This window comes from Trachemys scripta, chromosome 4 (assembly GCF_013100865.1).
Source record: "Trachemys scripta elegans isolate TJP31775 chromosome 4, CAS_Tse_1.0, whole genome shotgun sequence".
NCBI classification, from domain to species: Eukaryota; Metazoa; Chordata; order Testudines; family Emydidae; genus Trachemys; species Trachemys scripta.
The window spans coordinates 70,033,524-70,056,881 of NC_048301.1; positions in this window are offsets into that span (position 1 = coordinate 70,033,524).

Genomic DNA, 23,358 nt, shown 5'->3' on the forward strand with positions numbered 1-23,358 from the left:
AAAAAGCCTGGAACACATTATATCCAAAGATGGAGAATTTCTCACAAATCACCTTTGTTCTTTTCATTGACAAGAATATGGAAAAACCATCCTGACACCAGTGACACGCATGACACAAAATACTCTTATTTCTGCAGACTGCAATTTGTGACTTGTTGAAACAAAACGACAACAAAAGCACTCTATGAGGATGGGGGTGAAGACAGGCAAATGGGTTTGTGAAGGGCTGCAGGAGAAAAACTGATGGTTTGGAACTGTGCCAGTCTGCAGCATGTAACCCTTTCCACCACTTAATTTTCTAGTGCAAAAGCTAAACTTGGAGCTCTTCAACATTCCACATTTAAAAGCTGCTAAGCGCACCCATATTCTGCACCAAGGGCTAGATGTACAAAAGGACATAGGTGCCTAACTGCCACTTTATGTACCTAAATCCCAGAATCAGGCCCCACTGAGATTTGAAAAACTGTTGCTCAGCTGCCCCTGAACTCTGTAAGTGCCTAAAATTGCTCAGTGGCTATATTTTTGCAGTAGAAGTTCTCTGGGTGCTTACGTTTCTGGCTTTGGGCATGCACACTGCAGCCCCACACGAGGTATCTGGGCACCTAAGCCCCAGCGCAATGCACAAACTGAGAGGAGATAGGCGTTTCTCCACCTAACTTGCTGTGGGGCCCAATACAGTAATCATGCTCAGACCTCGCCTGCTAGATTGGGCCCCTATAGACAAGCTTATGTGTTGCTGAGTGTCACCACACATAGATTTCTTTGTAAATTTATCCCCAATACCGTAGTTAGCTCTCTGTCTGAATGGTCAGTGATTGAATGGATCCTGTGGACTGAACAGTTCTGATTCCCAGAAACTATTCTGCCAGGCCTGGTTTGAGGGGATGACACTATTGTGCCTTTCCATAGGTTTTGCCAGTCTATTTGGGTATACAGTAACTCCTTGCTTAATGTTGTAGTTATGTTCCTGAAAAATGTGACTTTAAGCGAAATGATTTTAAGCTAATCCAATTTCCCCATAAGAATTAATGTAAATGGGGGGAGAGGAAGGGGTTAGGTTCCAGGGAAATTTTTTTCACCAGACAAAAGACTATATATATATGTGTATATATATATATATATATATATATATACACACACACACACACACTGTATAAGTTTTAAACAATTTAATACTGTACACAGAAATGATGATTGTGAAGATTGGCTGAGGTGGTGAAGTCAGAGGTAGAGGTAGAGGATGGGATATTTCCCAGGGAATGCCTTACTGCTAAATCTAGCACTCGGCTGAGCCCTCAAGGATTAGCACATTGTTGTTAATGTAGCCTCATACTCTACAAGGCAGCACAAATGGAGGGAGGGGAGACAGCATGGCAGACAGAGACAGAGACACACACCCTGTGTTTGAGAGAGAGATGCGCATTGCCTCTTTAAGTACACTAACACCACTCTAAGTACATTGCCTTTTTAAGTAGATCAGCAAGTTGAGACGGCAGCTACTGCCAGCAAGCTCCCTCTGTCCTGAGCCCTGTCGTGTCCCCCCACCCACTCTATGGAGATGGGGTAAGCGGGGGGCCAGGAGCAGGGGGGAGGGGGACACCCTGACATAAGTTTAGTGCTCTAAATCAGCAAGAGGGAGGCTCTGGGAGCAGCTCCAAGGCAGAGGGTAGGAGCAGCACATGGCAGTGGGGCACTTGATCCGACAGCAAGTGTGAAAAATCAGGATGGGGTGGGGGGTAATAGGAGCCTATATAAGAAAAAGACCCAAAAAATTGGGACTGTCCCTATAAAATCGGGACATCTGGTCACCCTACAGTGCGGGGAGGGACAGCTGAACTACCAGCAATTGATAGCCTGCTGGGTGGCTGCTGCACAGGGAACTTAGGGGAGCGGGAAGCTGATGGGGGGCTGCCGGTCCACCTTGGTTCAAAGCCCCCACCGGCTAGCTCCAACGGGCTGCTCTTTCTGCAAGCAGTGGACAAAGCAGGCGGTTGCCAAACAACGTTATAAGAGAGCATTGCACAATTTTAAACGAGCATGTTCTCTAATTGATCAGCAACGTAACAACAAAACATTAACCAGGATGACTTTAAGTGAGGAGTTACTGTATCTACACTGTAAAAACAAACAAACAAACAAACAAACAAACAAACAAACCCTGCAGCACAGAGTCTTAGAGCCTGGGTTAGTTGACTTGGGCTTGAAATGCGGGGCTAAAAATAGCAGTGTAGATGTTCCCACCCAAGCTGGAGCCTGGGCTCTGAAACCCATCAACGGGGAAGGATCTTGGAGCCTGGGCCCCAGCATGAGGGGAAATGTCCACACTGCTATTTTTAGCCCCACAAACCCAAGTCAGTTGGCCTGGGATCTGAGACTCGGTGCCATAGATTTTACTTGGCACCTGTCAGTAGCATTCAATTGACTAAACTAAATTACTAGCATCAGAGTAAATTATGTTTCCATGTTCTTCCTAATACAGTGGCATTGCGGAAGAGCTGTTACTCTAGCATTAAGTCTGAGTGGGCTGAAAGAAGGAAGCACCAGAAATCCCATGAGAGATGCAGCTTTCATGACACTTCCAGACACATTTTGCAAACTCGGGTGGTTCTGAGAGTATGAGTTAACTCCCATGTCAGCTGGAACCTGCCAGTTCCCATGTCTTTCTATCATTGAGCTTGTGCTGGAGGTCTGTTCTGTTCAGTGCTATACTGCAACTGGTATTGATGCTGCGCTATGGGGCCCTAGTGGGTCATAGAACTTTTGCTGAATGCTTTACTTACCTTGCCAATAAATCTAGCAACAATTCAGCTTTTCACATATATACATCTCTTAGCCTCATCTCTGTCCCATCGGGATAGATTACCCCTCTGATCCATCATTCAGACACAGAATCACAGCTGCATACATCACCTGGGAAGATTGGATCAAGCTGGAATCAAATTCATTGCACATATTAAGGAGAGTTTTCACCTGATAAAATACATAACACGTCAAAGTTGATATAACATTCATGGAGACAAACACTCCAGCCTATCCATTTACTAAATGGAATAAATCAGCAGAGGGAAGAGAGAATCAAACAGGCACTTGCAGTATGTTTAATGGAACCAAAGTGCTCTAAATGTTAGGCCTCTGACAGAGAGAAGAATGCCACCACTCTTCCTGGCTGCTAGTACAAGAGGTATGGACAGGTTTTTCCCTCTGCCTTGGTGATCCCTGGCTGCTAGAACAGCCTATTGTGCCAGCTGTCAGTGGCCCAAATTAGAGAGGTCTTAAGCCTGCTCTAACCACTGGTAGCAGAAGGGCAGAACAGCCCCAGAAGGAGATTAGTTATTCTTCTCCAGGACCAGCGTTTCTTGTATGGAACAAACTACAATCTTTCTGTCTCCCCAAAGCAGGATAAAGAGATAAGGGCATATGACTCTGTACTATGTTTCCACTTCTGCAACTGACATGATTCCACTCTTGCTTTGTAACTCTCACCTGAACTACATCTGTTAACATTCCAGTTTTCACTGATTGCCCAGGTCCACTGACTTTAAATGACAGTTTGACACTTGATCACATTGCTTCCCCAAACAATTGATTTATTCACTTAAATCACTTCCCCTACTGAGTATTAGATTACCTTGTCACTTTTGACTGACACCTGGTCCAAATGCCTAATTTACTAAATACCTATTCTCCTCTAAATGCTTTAGATATTTGATGGTGTTTCACTTTGCTTAGTTGATTGAACTTTTGTATTATCCTGAACCATTTTATCTGTCTATCCACTCCTTTTACCCCAGCACACCACTCACCAAAATCCTAACCACCAATTCTAGTCTTTCCTCCACATGACTGTCAAATATGGCTTACATTTACTCCTCTGCCCATCTCTTTGAATGATCATCTCCTCTCCCCTTTTCCATCCATTCCTCCCCCCTCCTCCACATCCCCTTTCCTCTTATCCTCCTCACATCAGCTGTTCCCATCCACTGTTTGAGTTGCTGCAGAGCCGCCCAGAGGGGAGAGCAAATGGGGCAATTTGCCCCAGGCCCCGCAGGGGCCCCCACGAGAATGTCAGAGGCTCCCCCCACCTCCGCCTTCACCATCCCCCATCCCCCGACACCTCAGCGCGCTGCGTCCAGGAGCGGCCCTGGACAGCGCTGCAGCGGCGTGGCTCCGGCAGGGACTGAGGTCCTCCCGCTTGGAGCCGCGTGGTAAGGCGGCGGGGCTGCGAGCTCCGGCGGGCCGAATGGCAGGAGCTCCTGGACGCGGCTCGTTGAGGCTCTGGGAGAGGGGGTAAGCGGCATGGTAAGCCCCTCTGAGTCGGGCACCCCTCCAGCCCTGACCCCCAGCTCCGAGCCCAGCCCCTCTGAGCTGGGCACCCCCTAACCCCATCCCCCAGTGCCCTGACCCACAGCTCCGAGCCCAGCCCCTCTGAGCCGGGCACCCCCTGACCTCATCCCCCCCCAGCCCTGACCCCTAGCTCCGAGCCCAGCCCCTCTGAGCCGGACACCACCCTGACCCTATCCCCCCCACAGCCCTGACCCCTAACTCTGAGCCCAGTCCCTCTGAGCCAGGCACCCCGCGACCCAGAGCCCAGCTCCCCACCCAGCCCTGGGCAACAGTAGTGCCACCCCCAGGCAGCGAGAGCCCATTGGCACCAACCATCACCATCACCCAGCGACAGCCCATTATGTATTTGCAAATGTATACATACCATTAAAGTACTTAACGTTTTTAAATAATGTATTTAGTGTATTTTCAAATTATTAAAAATTAATTTTTGAATGTATTTCACTGGTTATTTTTTACATTTCCAAATACCTGTTACTATAGTATTGCAACTTTTTTATGGAAGGGGCCCCCGAAATTGGTTTGCCCCAGACCCCCTGAATCCTCTGGGCGGGCCTGAGTTGCTGAGCCTGCCCAATCCTACTTTAATGAGCATTGAGCACCTGGCAGGATGCTCAGCACCTTGCAGGATCAGTTCCTGGTTTGGGGACTGTCTCTTACTTCATATCTGAAAAGCTCCCAGCTCAATGGGGACCTGATTTTGATTGGAGCCTCTAGCAGCTATCGTAACACAAATAGTAATTAAGTCACTTTCGTACTCCCTCGCTTCAACTGAGCTGAACACTCCTTGGCTGTAGCTGAGGAACCGAGCCTGTAACTCTATGCCCAGAATTGCTACAATGCACTTTAGGGGATGTAATTACAGCTGGTAGAATTATTGGATGCAAATAAATTATCTGAAATCACTCCGTTTCTATTTGCGAACTGTTCACTAAAAGCTCCTGATTTCCACAAATATGTTTGCTTTCAAGTATTCATCACATAATTTATGCAAACAAATTTCTGTTTCTGGAGTGTCCTCAAACTGCTCACTTCAACGCATCATGGTGTACAACTGCGCACTTAAATCACATGGTATTCTTTCTGCTCCCTCATTAGAAGACTGAAACTTTATAAACAGGGAAAAAATTATAATGAATGACAAATATCTAATAATGAATGCTCTTGTTTGTGCATGAATAATTCCCCTTCTATTCCTCAAACAGGCATTCCCCAAATAGTCATACAAATAAAAACCATTTGCAAGGATGTTTGTGAATAGCAAATAAAAAGGGTACTGTTGAAAGCTGTGCTGACCCCTTATGGGCAGCCCAAGTTCAGCACATTTTTGTTTCCAGCTCTGGCTCAGAATAGAAAGATTCTGGAGAGTGTAGTCCAGAAGGGGTCTAGGAGCTGGAGCTTGGGTCAGCAAGGAATGCTGGGAAGTTTGACAGGGTAAAAGAAACAGCTTTCCCTCATAACAGAGAAACATGGAGGGAATAGTAGAAGCTTCTGGGTTTCTCCAGGCAAAGGGCCTGGGAGGAGATTATATTGAAAGATTCCTGGGAGAAGGCCCAGAAGAAGGCTATAGACAGGGCCGGCTCTGGCTTTTTTGCTGCCCCAGGCAAAAAAGCCCCCCGCCACCCCCACCCCCCCCCAGGGGAGGGCGGCGAGCCCCGCCGGGGTTCTCCGCTCTCCCCAGCGGTCAGAGGCTGCGCTGGGGGGAGGGCAGCGAGCCCGATCGCAGCCCCGCTCTTGGGCCGGAGCGCTGCGCTGCCCCCCTCCAGGTGCCGCCCCAAGCACCAGCTTGGTGGGCTGGTGCCTGGAGCCGGCCCTGGCTATAGAAGGCCACTGGGGATGGTACATTTCATTTGATCAAGACTTTGGGACCCCTGGATCAAGAGTGGTAAGCCCTGCATGAAAGGATAAAGGGGTTTGGACCTTTATTAAGCTCTCTGTTCTGTAGGACTCTTATTTGCCTCAGAGAGGTTTATAGACTGGCAGACTAGAAAGACCTGCATTTTGGATTTGACATTTAAATGTTTGGTTTTCCTTGGGATTCTTATTATTTGGAAGAGGAGGATTTTGCAGAATTTGCTGGAGGGCTAAACTTCCTTAACATACCAACAGGGGAGGGAAATTGAGGCAGCAGTCACCCTGATGATGGAGAGGTGAGATGCTAGCATAGGTATAGACATGGACAAAGCACCCAGTCAGAGTCTAGCGGTGTGTTCTGAATGGGGAGAGGATGATGAAGAAAGATTCCTTCCTGTTTGATGGCACAGTGAGTTCACAAGCCCAAGAATCAGACTGCTCTGAAAAGTTTGTGATTTGATTCCTGGAAATCATTCCATATATTACATGGGTCTGAAGAATTTTGTGCAGGAAAAAGAGATAGTAAAGAAAGTAAGGAGGAACTAAATACTGCCCTTCTACTGTCCCAGTAAGGTCAACATAAATGGATGTCACATAGCTCGGATGATTACCCATCCTGGGGAGCCATTATAGGCAGCAGCCTGGTTTAGTTTTTCAGCTGAGACACTACTTCTCAGAATGGGAAAATGAGGGATTATTTAGGTGAAAAGATTATGGCTGTAAATGCATTATGAAACCTAAGAGTGGGAGGAAAGAGACTAGGGCTAGAGAGAGGAAACTGAATAGATTAAAAGGAGCACTGGTAAAAAAAATATAATAAAATAATCCTTACCTGTGTTATTAAAAGCATATTAAACTATTTAAACTGAATGCATCTTAAAATATAATTTACTCTTTCATTCAGCTTGGATAGTTTAACTTTCTGTTTTTCAAGCAATAGAACAAGGTTCCTGTATTTCACCTTACAGAACAGGGGAGCATGTATAAATATTTTCTTAAACTGCTTCCATTTAAACTTCCTAATTTTTAAAAAATATTTCCTTTAACACATTTAAAACATATTTTCTGATCAGACCTACAATCTGTGCATCAGTTAAACTGAGTGTTCCTTTAAACAAAAGCCTCTGCAGATAAATTGTGTGTGTATTGGAGGGCAGGAATTTGCATATGTCACTGGCACTGAAGATGGAAATGAGATGATGATTCTCTTCCTCCTTCTTGTATGTTTGCTCCTTTTTCTGACTAGCTCATTAAGCGACTTTACAGAGGGGATTTTTAAAAATTATTTCTGCAACATATAAAATATTAGTGCTATTCTTAATGTACACCATAAAATTAAATCAATTATTTTTCAGGGCTAGCAGTGATAAAAGAGGAAAGCTGAGTTGAAATTGAAGAGAGAGAAGGCATGTCTAATCTCACACCAGGCAAAAACATTTTGTTCTCAAGCCTTCTCTCCTATATATAGGAACAGTACTTACTGAAGCCAAAGGGAGTCACATCTGAATGTCTGAGGGCAAGACCGAGATTCGTAGGAGTCAAAAGTGCTAGAGATAGGGAGAGATGGAAACATTAGACTTGCTCTCAGTTGTAATACTTTATAATAGTCCCATACATTTCATTTGTGTCATAGAAGAGAATGTCCCTCACTGGCTTGTAAAGGACACGCCATGGGGTCCAGGATGGGGCCATGGAGGTAGCTAATCCCATCCCATCTGGGGACTGGATGTCTGTCACTTTATGAGTCTTTTTCTTGACATTATTGTTCCTGTTTTTTGGTGATCTTTCTAGGTTTGACTAATTGTCAATCTTTATTTTGGTTTGTGGATTCAATGTCTGTGTCCTCATAGGAGTCTGGATTGCCTTCTATTAGGTTTAATTTTTTGAGGGTCCTAATCCCCTCTTTTTTACTCTGATATCATAGGTTTGTCCCTGGTGGGTAAAGAGCAGCTTAAAGGGGAAACTCCATCTGTATCTTATATCAGCTTCCTTTAATGCTGGGGTGACTTAAGCTAGCTCCCCCCCCCCTTTTTTTTAAGAGTGGTGGCCACCAGATCCTGGAAGATCAGTATGCCCTAGCATTACTGAAGAGAGCTCCCTAGCTCATCTTAAAATTTGCTCTTTTTGCACAAAATAATGAAGTCGCAAAATCATGTCTATTGGAATTTAAGGGGGGAGCTTACAGGGCTTTGTGAGCTCTGTCTATCTCAATCTCATGGTCTTCTCTCTTAGCATGGTCTCCGCCACTCCTTCAGGGAGACCCTTAAGCCACAGGTTATTTCTCTTTTCACGATTCTTTGTGTTTTCCACTTTCTTTCCTTATTCTAGGATTTGGATCCTATTTTGCATCGTAGCCTCTGTCTCCACTCTCTCCCCCATGCCTGTTTCCAGACCAGTCACTCTCACACCCATTTCACTGACATCATCCTTAATTTCATCCAATTTGGAATCTAGGGAGGACTTTTGGGATGTAAACTTGTAAATTAGCTGATCAAAATCTTCTTTAGTGACAGGGATCCCTGTTTCCTGCTCCATTCCTCCCCTGAGGGACCTGAGCATGGCTGCCACCTTCTTGGATTTTTCAAGTTCAGCCTGTTCTAAAATCTCACTGCCTTGTGAGTTCCTTTTCTGCAAATAATTCTTCAGATTCATCTCTATGAAAAAGATAGAGTGTATGGAGTACCTATCTAAGAATTAGGAGAGGCTTCTTTGGGAACTCACAGAGGGCTGGGGAGCAGCAATGTCCATGGATTGTGTCATGTTCAACACACAGCTAAAGGCTCAAACAGAGATTCAGCTCTGGTGCTATCACTTCTCCCTGCAACACCTACCTTTTAGGTGTCCAGCTGCCTAGCGGAATTCACAACCCCAAGTTAGATGCCCAAGCTCCATATATAATGTATGGGGAGACTTAGATGCCTAATAAAGGTATTGACAGAGACAGCACACTGAGCAGGGAGATACCTAACCTAGCCAGTAGGAAATGCTGAGAAGGAGCCTCCTCAAAGGGACTTAGGCATTTAATTCTGGGCTGGAGGAAGGCACCTTTCTCCACTTGGATTCACAACTGTGAGTCCTCTCCTTGACTTAGGCACTTAATACAGGTCAGCCCTTTCACAAGAGGAGGTTGTGCTGCTGCTGTTGTGTACCCAATAGTCCAGTAGTTAGCACAGTCACCCAGGCTGTGGAAAGTCCAGGTTCAAATCCTCACTCTTCCTCATTCAGAGCAGGGAATTGAACCCAGGTCTCCACATCCCTCAGGGAGGGCCCTAACCTCCCAGATCTACAGAGTCATTCTCTCCCAATGAATATTTAATTATTTCTTATGAAGTGCAACAGCTTTAACACGAGAAGGACCCACCCCAGACTACCCAATATCCTGGCTGGAGCACTCCTCTGGGTGATAGGAGGCTGGGTTCAAGTTGCTGATCCAAATCATGCCAAGGAGTATCCACAGATGGCCATTAGAGCACCCAAGCGCCTCAAGTGTTTATGGATACTTGCCTATGCCCACATGCACGTAAGCTTGTTCACCTACACCTGTGTGCCCACAAATGCTAATCCAATTCCATCCAGCATGGAACAGCAGTGATATTCATACCTAATTTATTCCATCTAGTAGGGGATGGTGAGCTGGACTGCAGAGGGCAAAACTATGGTATAAAGTGTATTCCTTGTCCCGTGTAACATTTATTGGACATCAGTGGTGCAGACTCATGAAAAATATCACCTTAGCCTTGGAAATAGTTTGTGGAGGGCAATGCAACTGACTCCACAGCAGAATGGGATTCTGTGAGCTATGAAGAATCTTTATAGCCCAGAAAGAAGACAACAAAGAGGCAATTTCATTGAAGTATGTAGACTTAATGGCATCTCAATTGTCAGCCTGAGTTATTAGGGCTATTCTGGCCCTGACGGCAGTACTGGAGTTAGTAGGGGAGCAGGGGGATAGGAATGTAAAATGAATTAAAAAACAAGATCTGGGGAGCCTATCCATCACAGAGTGACAGACATGTATGGAAATGCCACTCTGGCACATGAACATTTGCCAGAGTCCTGAAAAAAACATAATTAGACAATTAAGAGCAAGAGGGAAATGGCATTTTGGAAATGGGAGAATAGGAGTAATATTTCTCCCAAAGACGGCTGCCTGTTTGGCAGCCTTAGATTAAATACTGCTACTGTGCATGTTGGGATTCCTGGAGAAAAGACTGATATGAGGTGTTACTCAAGTGCTCTTGGATAAGTCATCAGCAGATCCCTTGGGACTTATGAAGCTAAGTATTTCCATTTCCTTCCTACAGATGAGGGAACAGAGGCACAGAATGGTGACATGGCTTGTCCAAGATCCCATAGTAAGTCAGTGGTAGCACTGGGAATAGAAGTCAAGAGCTAGAACTAACAAACCTCTGCTATAATCACTGGATAATGCTTCCATTCACAAATTAGAAATTACGACATTAAGTGCTGAAATGGAGGAATTAAAGAAGAGTCTTCTAGCATTTACTGTTCATTTGACATCTTTTAAGCTGCCAGGAAGGAGGAAAAAATGATGATGGTAATTTACATACACCAGCATTATCAGGAAACACGTGGGAATTTTTACTTGCACAGAGCTGGGAAGGACTTCTGCCCCATTTCACATTGATAGGGATGTTGCAAGATTTTTTTCCTCCCTCTGGAGAACTTATCAGGAATGAATTAGTAAAATCAATTGGGCCTATCTTACATGTTCTATTTCTTGCAATGGCTGATGGCAGGGACAATAATAGTATTGGAAATTGTCCTTCCTGTCATCCACTGTATTTCTGGGATTTGATGCTATCTAGGTGAGTGAATGGGGGCAACAATATGTTAAAAGTAAAAACATAAAGGACTCATCTGCAGACTCAAAGTCAGATTGCATGCAGTGCTCCCTGAAACATCTTTCTGCTTTTGCCATGGAAGTGCAGGCTGTTGGACACTTCACCAATCTACTTTAGGAATTAAGTTTTAAACAAAACATCCATGCCCAAAATGTTTAGAATAAACAGATTTCACCTGATCCCCAGTAGAAATATTTTATATTAACAATAAAAGTTAATGTTTAGGGATAGGTGGATCAGATAAGTATAAATCACAATGGTCCCCTAATGTTCTTACAAACTGTTTGTACTTTCCTTATATAATTCATAGTATCATAGTCACCATCCAATTGATTTATAGCTGGGTAATCAATCTGTCCTCAGTCATTGCCATGCATAAACAATATGCTGAGAAACATTAATTACATGGATACAGAAATTCTATAAAAATGTTCCAAGCAATTTGATGTTACCTCAGAAAGCCTGGGAACTGGCTTCTTAGGTTCCAGGCACATGGACAAGCCACTAAGACTACTCTCAGGGAAGAAGACATTCTATCATCTTAAATCTTAAACAAGACAAAACCCTTCTCTGATGTCACAAGAAACGTCAAGAAGAAGGAAATCTCCAAGAAGGGTGTCCTGGGGGTTTTAGATGAAGTGCGATAGTGAGCAGAAAATGCCAGATTGGTCAAAGCAGTGAGAGACCAGACCATTGCCTGCAGGTTAGTTTGAATGCGATTCAAAGTAACATTTATTAAAGTTGGTGAGCTTTGACAACCAGGGCCGACGAGAGCAGGTTTGGGCCCTGGTGAAAATTTTTTTCAGGCCCCCCAGCAAGGGCAGACCGGCTAAACAGGGCCGATGAGAGGGGGGAGAAGTCGGGGAAGCCGGGCCCGGAATTTTTTTGGGCCCCCCAGCAAAGGCAGACCGGCTAAACAGGGATGACGAGGGGAGGGAAGCCGGGCCCCAGGCCCCCTTCCGGACCGCCGGGCCCCGGTAATTTGTACCGGCTTCCCCCCTCTCTCGTCGGCCCTGCCTATATGTTTTATGTGAAGTGTAGGGAGTGTGGGCAGGAAAAATCACTGAAATCTTTTTTTAAAATGTCAGTCTGTAAGACACTTCTGTGGCATCTGTTCTTGCCTTAAATCAAATTCTGGCAAATCCATGACTATAGTGGACATGATTGGGAAGAGGTACCACAGTAAAATTATTGTAAAAGATCTCTGCTGTAATGCCTACCTCTGGTGTAATTTTATAGTAGCTGCTGCTGCTGAATAAACACCTGCATTTCTGAGAACCAAAAGGGAAAAAACAAATTTAAAATAATCAAAGGGCAGCTCTTTTGAGTACTGTATACTCATAGGAATCTACTGGGTCATCTATTAGAGTCATATTTTTTCTGTGAACTCTCTCCAAATTGGTAGGTATCTTTTTTGTAATTTGGTGCCCAAAACTGAATGTAGTTTTCCAGGGAGGGAGTATTATCTCCTGGCTCGATGACCTTATGCCTATATGTATGTATAGCCCAGAATTGCCTTAGCCTGTTTTGCAGGTTACAAACCATTTGGACATTTTTCTTGAAAATGATAAAAGGTTTGAGTTCTAAAAAAGGGTTCACATCAGTTCTTATTTTCTCCAAATTAATTTCCACCATTTTCTGCAATATACTAATCAATTTCATCTAAAGTTCTGGAGGAGGCTTACTGATATATAATACATTTGTAACCATGGAAGAACTTGAGGGTTCTCTCAGGGGTGTACACAGTGCCCACTCAGAACTTCACAATTAACTCTGATCCCCTAACTCTAAAAGAACAGATTACCAACATTTAAATTAAAGAACAACCCTATTATTCCATTATTTACCTTAACTATCTATTAATAATACACTCAGGTATCAGATTTATATCAAACAGTTTGAGTTGTTCTGATTTTATCCAGTAGAGGGCAATAGTACATATGCACTAGCCACTTTGATGGGAGAGGTGAAGGAATTATGCAAACTACCAACAATAGAATTAATGTCTAGAACTGACTGAAACTCTTAAACTTCTTTTTTTAAACAAAAATGGCTTTGCAACTCAAACAAATTTTCAGTTAGATAAAAATGTTCTGAACTTTCAATAACAACAAAAAGAAAACTATTCATTTTTCGGTTCAGTTTTCAGTAAAAAAAATGGTTGTGGGTTTTACAAAATCATTTTTGGTAAAATTTTGTACTTAAAAAAATGGGATTTTCATACATTTTTTCACAAGGAATTTTTAAAAAATAACTGGCATTTTTTTCAACAGCTCTAATAGTTTCTCAGATTATGCTGTTTGACATAAGGAAACATTGGCCTAATTTGTCAAAAGTGAGTAGTGATGTTGGTGCCTAATTTTTTGGGTGCTCAGCTTTGAATACGTTAGAGGGGGGCATCTTTCACAAAGTGCTCTGCACCGACTCTCTATAAATCAGATCCCCATACCATGTTAATTTGGGCACTCAAAAACAGAGGCTCCCTAATCACCAGTCATTTTTAAGCACTTGGTCATTAAATATTGAAGGAAAAAGGTTAGTGCCCTTTCACTCAAGTATATGAAAATCTTCTTTGGTGTTTATAATGCTAGCTGATAGCTGGCACATAGAATATGCCTCTCAGATGTCAACCAATGAGTTTAGAGAAAGCAAACACCTTTTGGTAGGTATGGTATATTGTACACCTGTGGGTTTTGGGGTAAGGAAAAATTTGTATAAGAGATTTACTGCCAAGAATCACTTTATTTTTAATGTCCAAACAGAGACACACAACGTCTTCCTAAGGATTTTGGCATTTCATGTTCTTAGTAATATAATTATGAATACCATGGAGGGCATTCCTAGCAGTGGGGGAAGGGGGTATACTGTGATAAGGTGCTTGGAGGGGCAGGCAGCCTTGCTGTTAGCATACCTGATTTCCAGCCCTTTGCTTCCCTGGCAGAGGTAGCTTAGGCCAGGAACCTTTTGGCCTGCAGTTGCATCGGGACCTCAGCCCTCAAGGGACATGGCAGGGGGACACAGGCCCTCCCTTTCCACTAGGTCCCACTCTCAGCCCAGGGCCCTGTGTGAAGCAAAGCCATCAGGGTCCTCCCAGCGGAGAGTCTAAGTCCATTGCCCTGGTCTACTTCCTGCCTATGTCCCTTCAGTTTGGGGCATGGCACCAAAAGTCCAAGCAGTTGGCAGTGTCTCACCTGGAGTAGTGCCCTCTTGTGGACCTTTTGCAGCATCCTGCCAATGCCTCAGGTGGGCAGGGGTGGATGTAAGGTTGGAGGGGCCTAGTCCCACAATGACCTTACAGTCAAATAGTAAAGTTCACTCACTGCTGGGTACTCCCCAGTCTCCTCAGCAGTCTCTCTCTGTCAGGGAAACCACACTTGTCCCCCCATGGCTGTCCCAGCTGTCAGGCTTTTGGAGATGATCCCTCCCCCACATAGAGAGACACAGCTGCCTCTTCACCAGTCAGCCCTGCGCTGAGCCAGATTCTCTCCTTTTCTTCTCCCTCCAGGTCTGGCATTGGCTGCACGTATAGTGGGGCAGGTCTAGCTGGGCCCATACATTCTCTTTAACTCATCTCCTGCTGGTGTGAGGTTTCTCTGGTCTCTCTCTCTCTCTGCCTCTCTCACACACACACAGACACAGATATTATAGGTCATCAGGATTAAAGGAGTCATTAATGTGTAAAAAGTTCAACAGGATGGACAATGTCCTAAAATAGGTCAAGTCCAAAATCTGTTAATGATGGTGACAAAGATGTTAGTAGCAACAGCGGTCATGGAAATGACAGAAGTAACGTCTGAGGTAATGATTGTTATGCTAGTGATTTTGATTATAGATTATGGTGATGCTATTTGCAGGGGTGAAATGGAGTCTGATGGTGGAAGTTTTCTGCAGGGGATATTGTTTGTGGAAGTGATAAGAGTTATGATAGTAGGGAAGGTAGCTGTACCATCAGTGGTGGTTTTGAATGCAGTGGATGTTGGTTGTGGTGGCAATGGTGATTATGATGGATTCCAATAATGGAGCTGGTTACTGAGATTGTAATCGATTTGGGTGATTATGGCATAAATGCTGTGGCTGGTGGTATTGATGGCGGCCATGGCAGTGATGGTGATCAGGATGCTGGTTGTGGTACTGATGGTTGCTTTGGCACTAACTGTGCTTAGGACATTGCAGACTGTGATGTGAGGGCTACTGCTTTTTCTTTCTTTCTTTCTTTCTTTCTTTCTTTCTTTTTGCCGCACTCTCCTCCACCTGCCCCCTAATGTCACTGGAGGAGGTTCTCTTTACTTTTCTCATTAATCACCTCTGATGTGCACTTGGCTTCTTATCTGAGAGAATGGATTTCTTAGGGGACTTGCTGACTCCTGCCTACAGTAGTTTTCAAAGCATATTCACCAAATATCTCTTAGACAAGAGGGAAATTTGACAGCCTAAAACTATAACCATTTTTCTTTGCCACTTGAAGCCTTTAATCTTTACAATGGGGAAAATGTTTAAAACATTTTAATGATCAATGTGATCCTCCTTTTATCAGCTTCTCATCCCCATCCTGAACTTATACTACAGAGAGATTCCACTAAAACAAACCAGACTCTTCCCATATAGCATTATTTTTCCTTTAAGGATATTAGTTTAAAAAGATGATTCACCTTATTTGACTAATGCAAAATATCTCATTGCCTTCCTGTGTGTACTAGACTACCAAAATAACTAGCACCAGAAAACCATTACAACTGTGCTGGGTACTCACTTACAAAATGGGTGTGCCTCAACCTTTCTTATTACAAGGGTTAGTTTTGGCTGTGTATATGGGACCAAATCAGATTAAGAAAAAATCAAAACTTGATCTCAAAACTAAATGACCAATCTGAATTTTAAATATATCAATGGAATTTTATTCTACCAACATGTTTAACATTTAAATAAGTTTGTGTAATTTTGAAAAAGAAAACCAGTACAACAACAATTATAACAGGGTTAGGTTTCCACAGTGTTTTGTAAGGGAGATCTTTGAGGAACCCACAAGCCCTGTAGAAACTAATACAATGCTGCAAGCTCTAGCAGTATTTGTCTTAAAGCTTTCATTAAAAAAAAAAAAAAAGAAGTTTCAGGTTCTCAATGTTGTGGAGAAAAGCTTAGCAATGTGTACCCTAAAGGCACCCCCCAAAAAAGTAAATAAAAAAATCCAATTTTAAAAATGTATTTTAAATCTCATGATTTTAAAGCAAACCTCATGATTTTTGGGGCCTGATTCATGATGCTTCCTGCAGTGGGGACATTTTGGTGTTTCTGAAATGAAATATGCTCCCTGGGTTCCTAGGCTGTTGGCAGCCTCTGCTGCACAGTAGTTGATGGGCTGCCAGGGAGCTGGGAACCTGGAACCTGTCCACATGTGCTGCCAAGGAGCCAGGGAGTCTAGGTGCCTGGGGAGACAGGCAGGAAATGAGGCAGTTTCTGATGTTTTGTATAAACATCCCGACAGAACATACTGATTTAAATGAATCAGCATTTTCCAACAGAAAAATATTTTTGGAAAATTTCGGATCACCTCTAATTCCGATCACTTGTGGTCATTAGCAATCCAGCGGTCATTCCTGTGAAAGCTGGTATGTCTGTCCTGGTCTCCTGACTGAATTCCAACATTCAGCCTCTGCTAAATCTCCCTGCTGACAGTACTTCCCATAAATCCCCAGCTTCTTATTCTTTCTCAGGTTACATTCTCTGTCCTTTATTGTACTGGCTGTAGCCTGCATACAGGAGATGGCAGGATGCAGTGCAAGAAATTTGTGTTAACGCCTAGAAGTAGTTTTGATTGATTTATCCTTCTTGTTGCACTTTTATACAAGATGAGTCCCAAGACAGGTTGTTAATTGGTTTGCCCTTCACTTTGGGATAGCTGGATAAATGATGTTATATAAATGTCAGTCATTCAATATTTATCAAATAGTGATGCAATGAATTTTAGGATCAAACAATTTCTGACTCTGATTGTATGAAAAACCTGTTCCCATTTTAAAATTGAAGTCAGTCTGATTTCTTCCCTTCATCAATCTTACATCAAAAACTGGTTTGTTGTTAGACTCTGATGGCCAAATTATGAATCTCAGAGGCAGTGTGACATTGGGGTCAGGGAGGAACTACAGCAACTGAGTAATGTAACAGGTGGCTTTATGCCCATGTAACGTACTGGTCAGTGTGTTAAATGTCCCCCTCTGTGCCTGATCCACAGAGCATGTGAATCTGTTACAGCCCCAGTTACAGAGTCTGGCTCTTTGAATCAAGCTATAAAGATTTATGCTTACAGCTCTGGATGTCTCCAATACAGTGTTGACTACACCTGCCTAAGGGATAGGGTGCTTGTACTCTTACTGTAGTCATTTATAATCAAGTAGGGGAAAATGCTACCAAATCACAAAGTTCTCACCCCTACTCTACATTCTCTTTGCACCGGTGTAACTGGCTACATAAGCAGTGAAAAATCAGGCCCAGTGCTGCCAGGGGCACTGAGAGGAACATTTGCCACAGCATCGCTTTCTACATGTAAAAAACATGTAATGAACATTCCCTTGCACTGACCTCCTAGTATGAATTGGTCTACAGGTGGATGGGACTGTGGCCACACCTTCAGCTTCAACATATCTGCTCCCTTTGGGCTATGCAGTATCTCCAGTAGTTGTAATGGATCAGATACTCAGCTGGAAGAAATTGCCACAGCTCAGTTCTTCATTGGAACTATATCAAATTACACCAGCTGAGGATCTTGCCCATAGTGTTATCAGGTATATTACAGCTGCCTCCTGTCTTAAAGTGCTGATGGGAAGGGACTCCCTGTTCTTTCTCACCTCCCATTGCACAGCCATTGATGGGCAGCAGTCATTTAGAGTCCTAGGTATTCCAGAAAGCTGCATACAGTAGAAGTTCCATTTTATTACCTTTGTTCAATGCACAATTATTGATCTTCCCTTCTGGGCAAGGTAATTCCTGGTGCCTTCATTTAAAATTGTAGAATTACAGGAAATAGATACATTCCCTGCTCTGCAGTAATGGCAGGATAATTTGTCAATTAAGAGAGATCAGTTCTAGAATGCTTTTTATGTCTGAGTTATTTCTGAAGTCTTTTAATTAGATCCAAGCCCCTCCATATATCTTCTGAGGCAAAGGATATTAACCTGACTATGTCTGTATGTAAGGTTGAGATGAAATACAGATTGTTTCAGAGTTTAGGCACTGGGAAATTCTGATTTTCGTGTCCAACATGTGTGTCTCTGTGTTATTTTTGTTTTTAAGCTAGTATTTGAAAATGAATTAGGTGCTGGACTGCCAGCCCTGGATCCTGCAGCCCTCTGTTTACTTGCTGAACAGGCACAGAATGAGTTCACAGCTTGACAGTCTGGGCCCCTTACCAATATCCCTCAGACCTGACCTGGAAGGACCACATCTGGGAGAGGTAAGGGGAAGGAGGAAGTTCATGTTCAATGTCCATTCAGTCCTTAGCTTCTATGCTGAATGATATATTACACTGGTCGTCTTAACAAAAGCCTCTATAATAGACCTGGCCAAAGAATGGGAATTTTTGCAGGAACACTTTGCATTCAAAATTTTCCCATTAAGAAAATTTCAAATGGGGATTGTTCCTGCAAATATTTGAAAAAATAAAGTGTAGAAAATTTTATTTTCTAATTGTTTCCAAATGGAAAATTTCAAAGTGTAACTTTCTCTCACTCTTTAAGTGAAAATTAACATTTTAATTTTTTTTAAACTTTCTCCTCACTTCTCGAGGGGTGAATTTTTTTTTTAAATGTGAGCATTTACCCACAATTTTAAAACAAACTATGTTGAGAATATTGGGAAAAAATTAGTTTTTTCCCAAAAATTTTCATTTTGAATTTGTCTTTAAAATAAAAGTTAAAAAAAAAAAGATTTTTTCATAGAAAGTTTAATTTTCTATGAAACCCCATTTTTTACATAAAAATTGTCAATATTGCCAGCTTTATCCTACAACAATAAAGCCAATCACAATAAAGACCATTTAAAGCAGTTCTTGTGGGTAATGAAGGACTGGAAGACAAGCGATTTGGGTTCTCTTCTTAGCTGCCATGTACCTCTTTTATCAAGAGTGGGCAAGTGACTTCTCCTCTGCTTCAGTTTCCCCATCTCTAAAATAGGGTTAACCATATTTGCCTACCTCTAAGGTATGGTGAGAGGCTTAATTAATGCTTTTGCCTCTATCTAGGCTGTTGTACCATACCCATCAACATGGTATCTGAATGTCTTTAAAATCCTAAAATGTAAGTTGTTATTATTATGAAAAATAACATGTAGCAAGATTTTCAAAGGAGGCCTTCTGAGTGAACAATAGGCAAGATGAATGTATCACAGTGGGTTAATTTCTATATATTCCCAGTAAAAAAAAAATTATTTCCTTCTACTGTCTGAAAATGAACTGTTGCAAAACGAAATACATGCGATCAGATGTCTTACGAAAAGTCCGAATAACAGTAACCGGAGAAGAAATTGAAGAAGTGGAACAGTACATATATTTGGGCCAAGAAATTAATATGTGCCAAGACATGAACGGAGAACTCTCGCGAAGGATTCGGGCTGGATGGAGTGCATTTAATTCCATCAAGGACATCCTCAAAGGAAAAAACCGACAAGACCACACGTACAAATATCTTCAATTCAACAGTGCTGCCAGCCATGCTGTATGACAGTGAAACGTGGGCACTGACGAAGAGAGAAGAACAGCGGCTGTCGGTAGCTGAAAGGGCAATGGAACAAGCTATGTTGGGAATTTCCCTTCTGGATCGTATCCCAAATGAAATGATTAGAGAACGCAGCGGTGTGAAAGATGTTGTTGTGGAAAGCAGATATAATAAGATACGATGGGTGGGCCACGTAGCACGGTTCATGGACAATAGGTGGACCGCAATCATTACTGAGTGGTATCTGCGAGAACAGAAAAGACCACCTGGTTGGCCTCCACGAAGATGGGAAGATGACATTGTAAAACGTTTCGGACGAATGTGGAGAAGAAAGGCAAGAATGTGAGAAGAATGGTGGATGTGTTGTGATCGGCGCAGTCTTAACGACAGCTGAATACTGATCAATCCAGGTGATCCAGGTGACTGCTACCATCCTGCCATTGGGCACATGATATTGCAATATAATCTGGATATTATTAGAACATTGGGAATGCATTAGGATTTACAAGGAATTTTGTAAGAATAATTTGGATAATAAGATGCCCTTGATCCTTCTGGTTATTGGTCTACTGGAGATAAGAAAGAGTCAGGACTGCTAGGTTCTATTTCCTGCTCTCAGCTGATTTACTATACAGCCTTGGCCAAGTTATTCAACTCTCCCTTTACCTATCTGTTTAATGAAGATAATAATTACCTACTTTTTATTTGAGTGACTGGGATTATGATACTTGCAGTAATTAATCTTTGTAGACCACTTTGAGATTATTGATGAAAGATAGTACAGAACTGTATTAACAACTCTACAATCACTTCCCCACAGAAAGAACTCTTAAAATCTGATCTGTTGCTTCAGTGGCTTGGTGCTCTGTTTCAGCATTGGCTTCCAGTTTTACTCCTGGTGGAATTCAGCGCCACTTCACATTGCAGAATTTGCCCAGAATTAATGTTCTCTACAGAATTGAATTTTTCCCCACAGAATTGGTGCTACAGAGCTGCTGGCTACCACTGGGGCCACTGGACCCAGCAGAGCCTGGCTCACCAGCTCACAAATACAGGACACTTTTTGGGGGGGAGGGGAGAAGAGGAGGAGTGGGAGCTGGAGCATTCCGGGCAGCTGTGGTTCCCAGCATGTTCTGAAGGAAGGAGGTGGCATGCAGGAAACGGTACAAATCCGGGACCCAGCATCAAACTGTTTCTGTCTCTGGATCCCTGGGCTCTGGGGAGGGTGGGGGTAGGGGGTGCAGGTGCCTGGGCTGAGGGGTTGCCCCATGGCTAGGCACTGTGGGTAGGGGGTGCGGGTGTCTTGGCTGGGATGGCACCCCATGGCTGGGTTCTGGTGTGTGTGTGTGTGTGTGTCTGAGACTGAAGGGGAAGAGTTTTCCTCCAAGGTGTGTACATCTGGCATGTGTGACACCCAGACTGAGGCGCTCAACAAAAGCATAACAGAGAAACAGGAACTGGCTTCTTGTAGGGGTTTCTTTAATTCTCTACTTCTGGGGGAATCTTTTTCGTTGTCTTTATTGTTACAGACATACTTGCTGGCAACAATTTTTAAATAAATTACCAAAATAACTGAAACTGGTGTGATTATATTGTGTTATTTTGACAAATAAAAATGCCGAATTTTAAAATATTGTGCGCAGAATTTTTAACTTTTTAGTGTAGAATTCCTCCAGGAGTACAGTTTGGAAACTTAGGATCTGATTCTCTTGTCAGGGTGATGTAACACCATTGACTTCATTGTAGTTCCACTGATGTAAATCTGAGTAAGTAAAAGGCAAATAAGGGCCATAGTCTTGTCAACTCATACTAGGATATCAGGGGGGATTACTGCGTTTCTGCAGGCTACTGTTCTGACATATGGGGCCTAAATTTATTTAACTTTAAAATCAGTATTTTATACAACTCTCTAAACTCCATCCTTTTCCATTCTCTGTGCTCCAAGCCCTCTTTGTTTGTGCATTACTTCCTTTTTTGTGTGTGGTTTTTTCCCTCCCCCTGTAGCCTGAGCATTTTCTCACCCTTTGCTTGAAGCACTGCTTCTGGGTCACTCTGTGGCCTTTCCCAACCAAGGATCTATGAAGCCACCATGCATTCTGGGAAGATGGTCATGTCACAAATGAAATTCTTATGAGGTTATGTAAGGTAGTGTGTAAAAACTGGGGCAGGGATGTCTATGCTCTGCACCACGACTGATATGAGAGGAAAGGAAGCTTTGCCTGTAAAAATGCAATTACACAATACCTCAGCAGAATTGAAGAGATGCTGCTATGGAGAAACTTGTTTGTTTGGGGATGGAAAAGCATTAGAAGGTGCTAAAATCTGAGGGCTTTGTTTGCTTTCTCCTGAATGACTGACTGACCTCTTAAATCCCCAGTGCTTCCCTTCAATCTCTTCAGCCTCCCAACTCAATCTCCTCAATCTGTCCCTGAAAATAAAAACGTGGATTTTGTTGTTGATTCTTTATTTTCTCAGAACTTTTTGCATGTATCAGGTCCTCTCAATTGTGAGTTCATAGTCTATTAAAATGTTGGACTCTCCCTGCTTGTGACAGCTGGAGATGGGAGGTTTCTCCTCTCTTTCTGTCCTTTACCCGAAGGAACATCTCTCCTCAGAAGGGAGCATTTTCTTTCTTGGCAAGTAGGGTTCCCTTTCCCCACATCTTCCAGCTTCCACACTGCTGGATCTAGTTGAGACTTATTCTAATTTGGTCAGGACTACCAACCACTGTCCTTATTTTGGAGATTTTCAGAAAGTGGTACCTGTTTTATTGCCTAGTTACATCTACATTGATCAAGCATAATGCTCCCTCGTTATTGCTCCTCTACACAGCCTCACACCCTCTCTTCTTGTCGCAAGGTCCCAACAACATGAAGGAAGGAGTTTGGTTCTGTATGCAGATAGGAGAAAATAACTCCACGCAAACTAATCCAGCTCTGATTTTATTCATATTAGTATATAATGCCCAACATTTCCAGTGGCTAAAGCAGGATACAGGTGGAGACAGAAGGGCCAAGCTGGAGTGGTGCTGTGATGTGTGTCAAGTCATAACACTTGATTTGGCGGTCTGGGGCAAACTGCCCTTCAACTGGGGCAGGGGCTCTTGGGAGTCAAAATGGACGAGTCTTGTGAAACCTGGAACTGTGGGGAGGTATGTTACTATGCGACTGTGTTCCCAGGATATTGCCCCAAACGTCTTTCTTTAATGTACTATACAACGTTCATACATTGTTTTCATCATGCTTTCTTAACACTCACTGCTTGTAAAGTGGTGGGTAATTTTTTTTTAAGCTGCCTTTGTGGATGATAGAACTAGCCACATTTGAGACCTCCACCTTGAACCTGGTCCTGCCAGGTGACTCATCTTCTAGGGTTACACCATAATACTAGTATAAGTCAAAAGCTGTGTGATAGTCTCTAGAATTTGGCTGTTGTTCCCCCTTCACTTACATCTCACCTTGTTTTTCATGTTTTATTAAGCATTGTACAGTTTTGACTATGTGGTGATATTCTGTTTTACTCATGACTGTATTTGTCATCAAGGCAGCACACTGAGCTGCCCTTCTGTGGAGGAGTAGGGAAGTGAGATG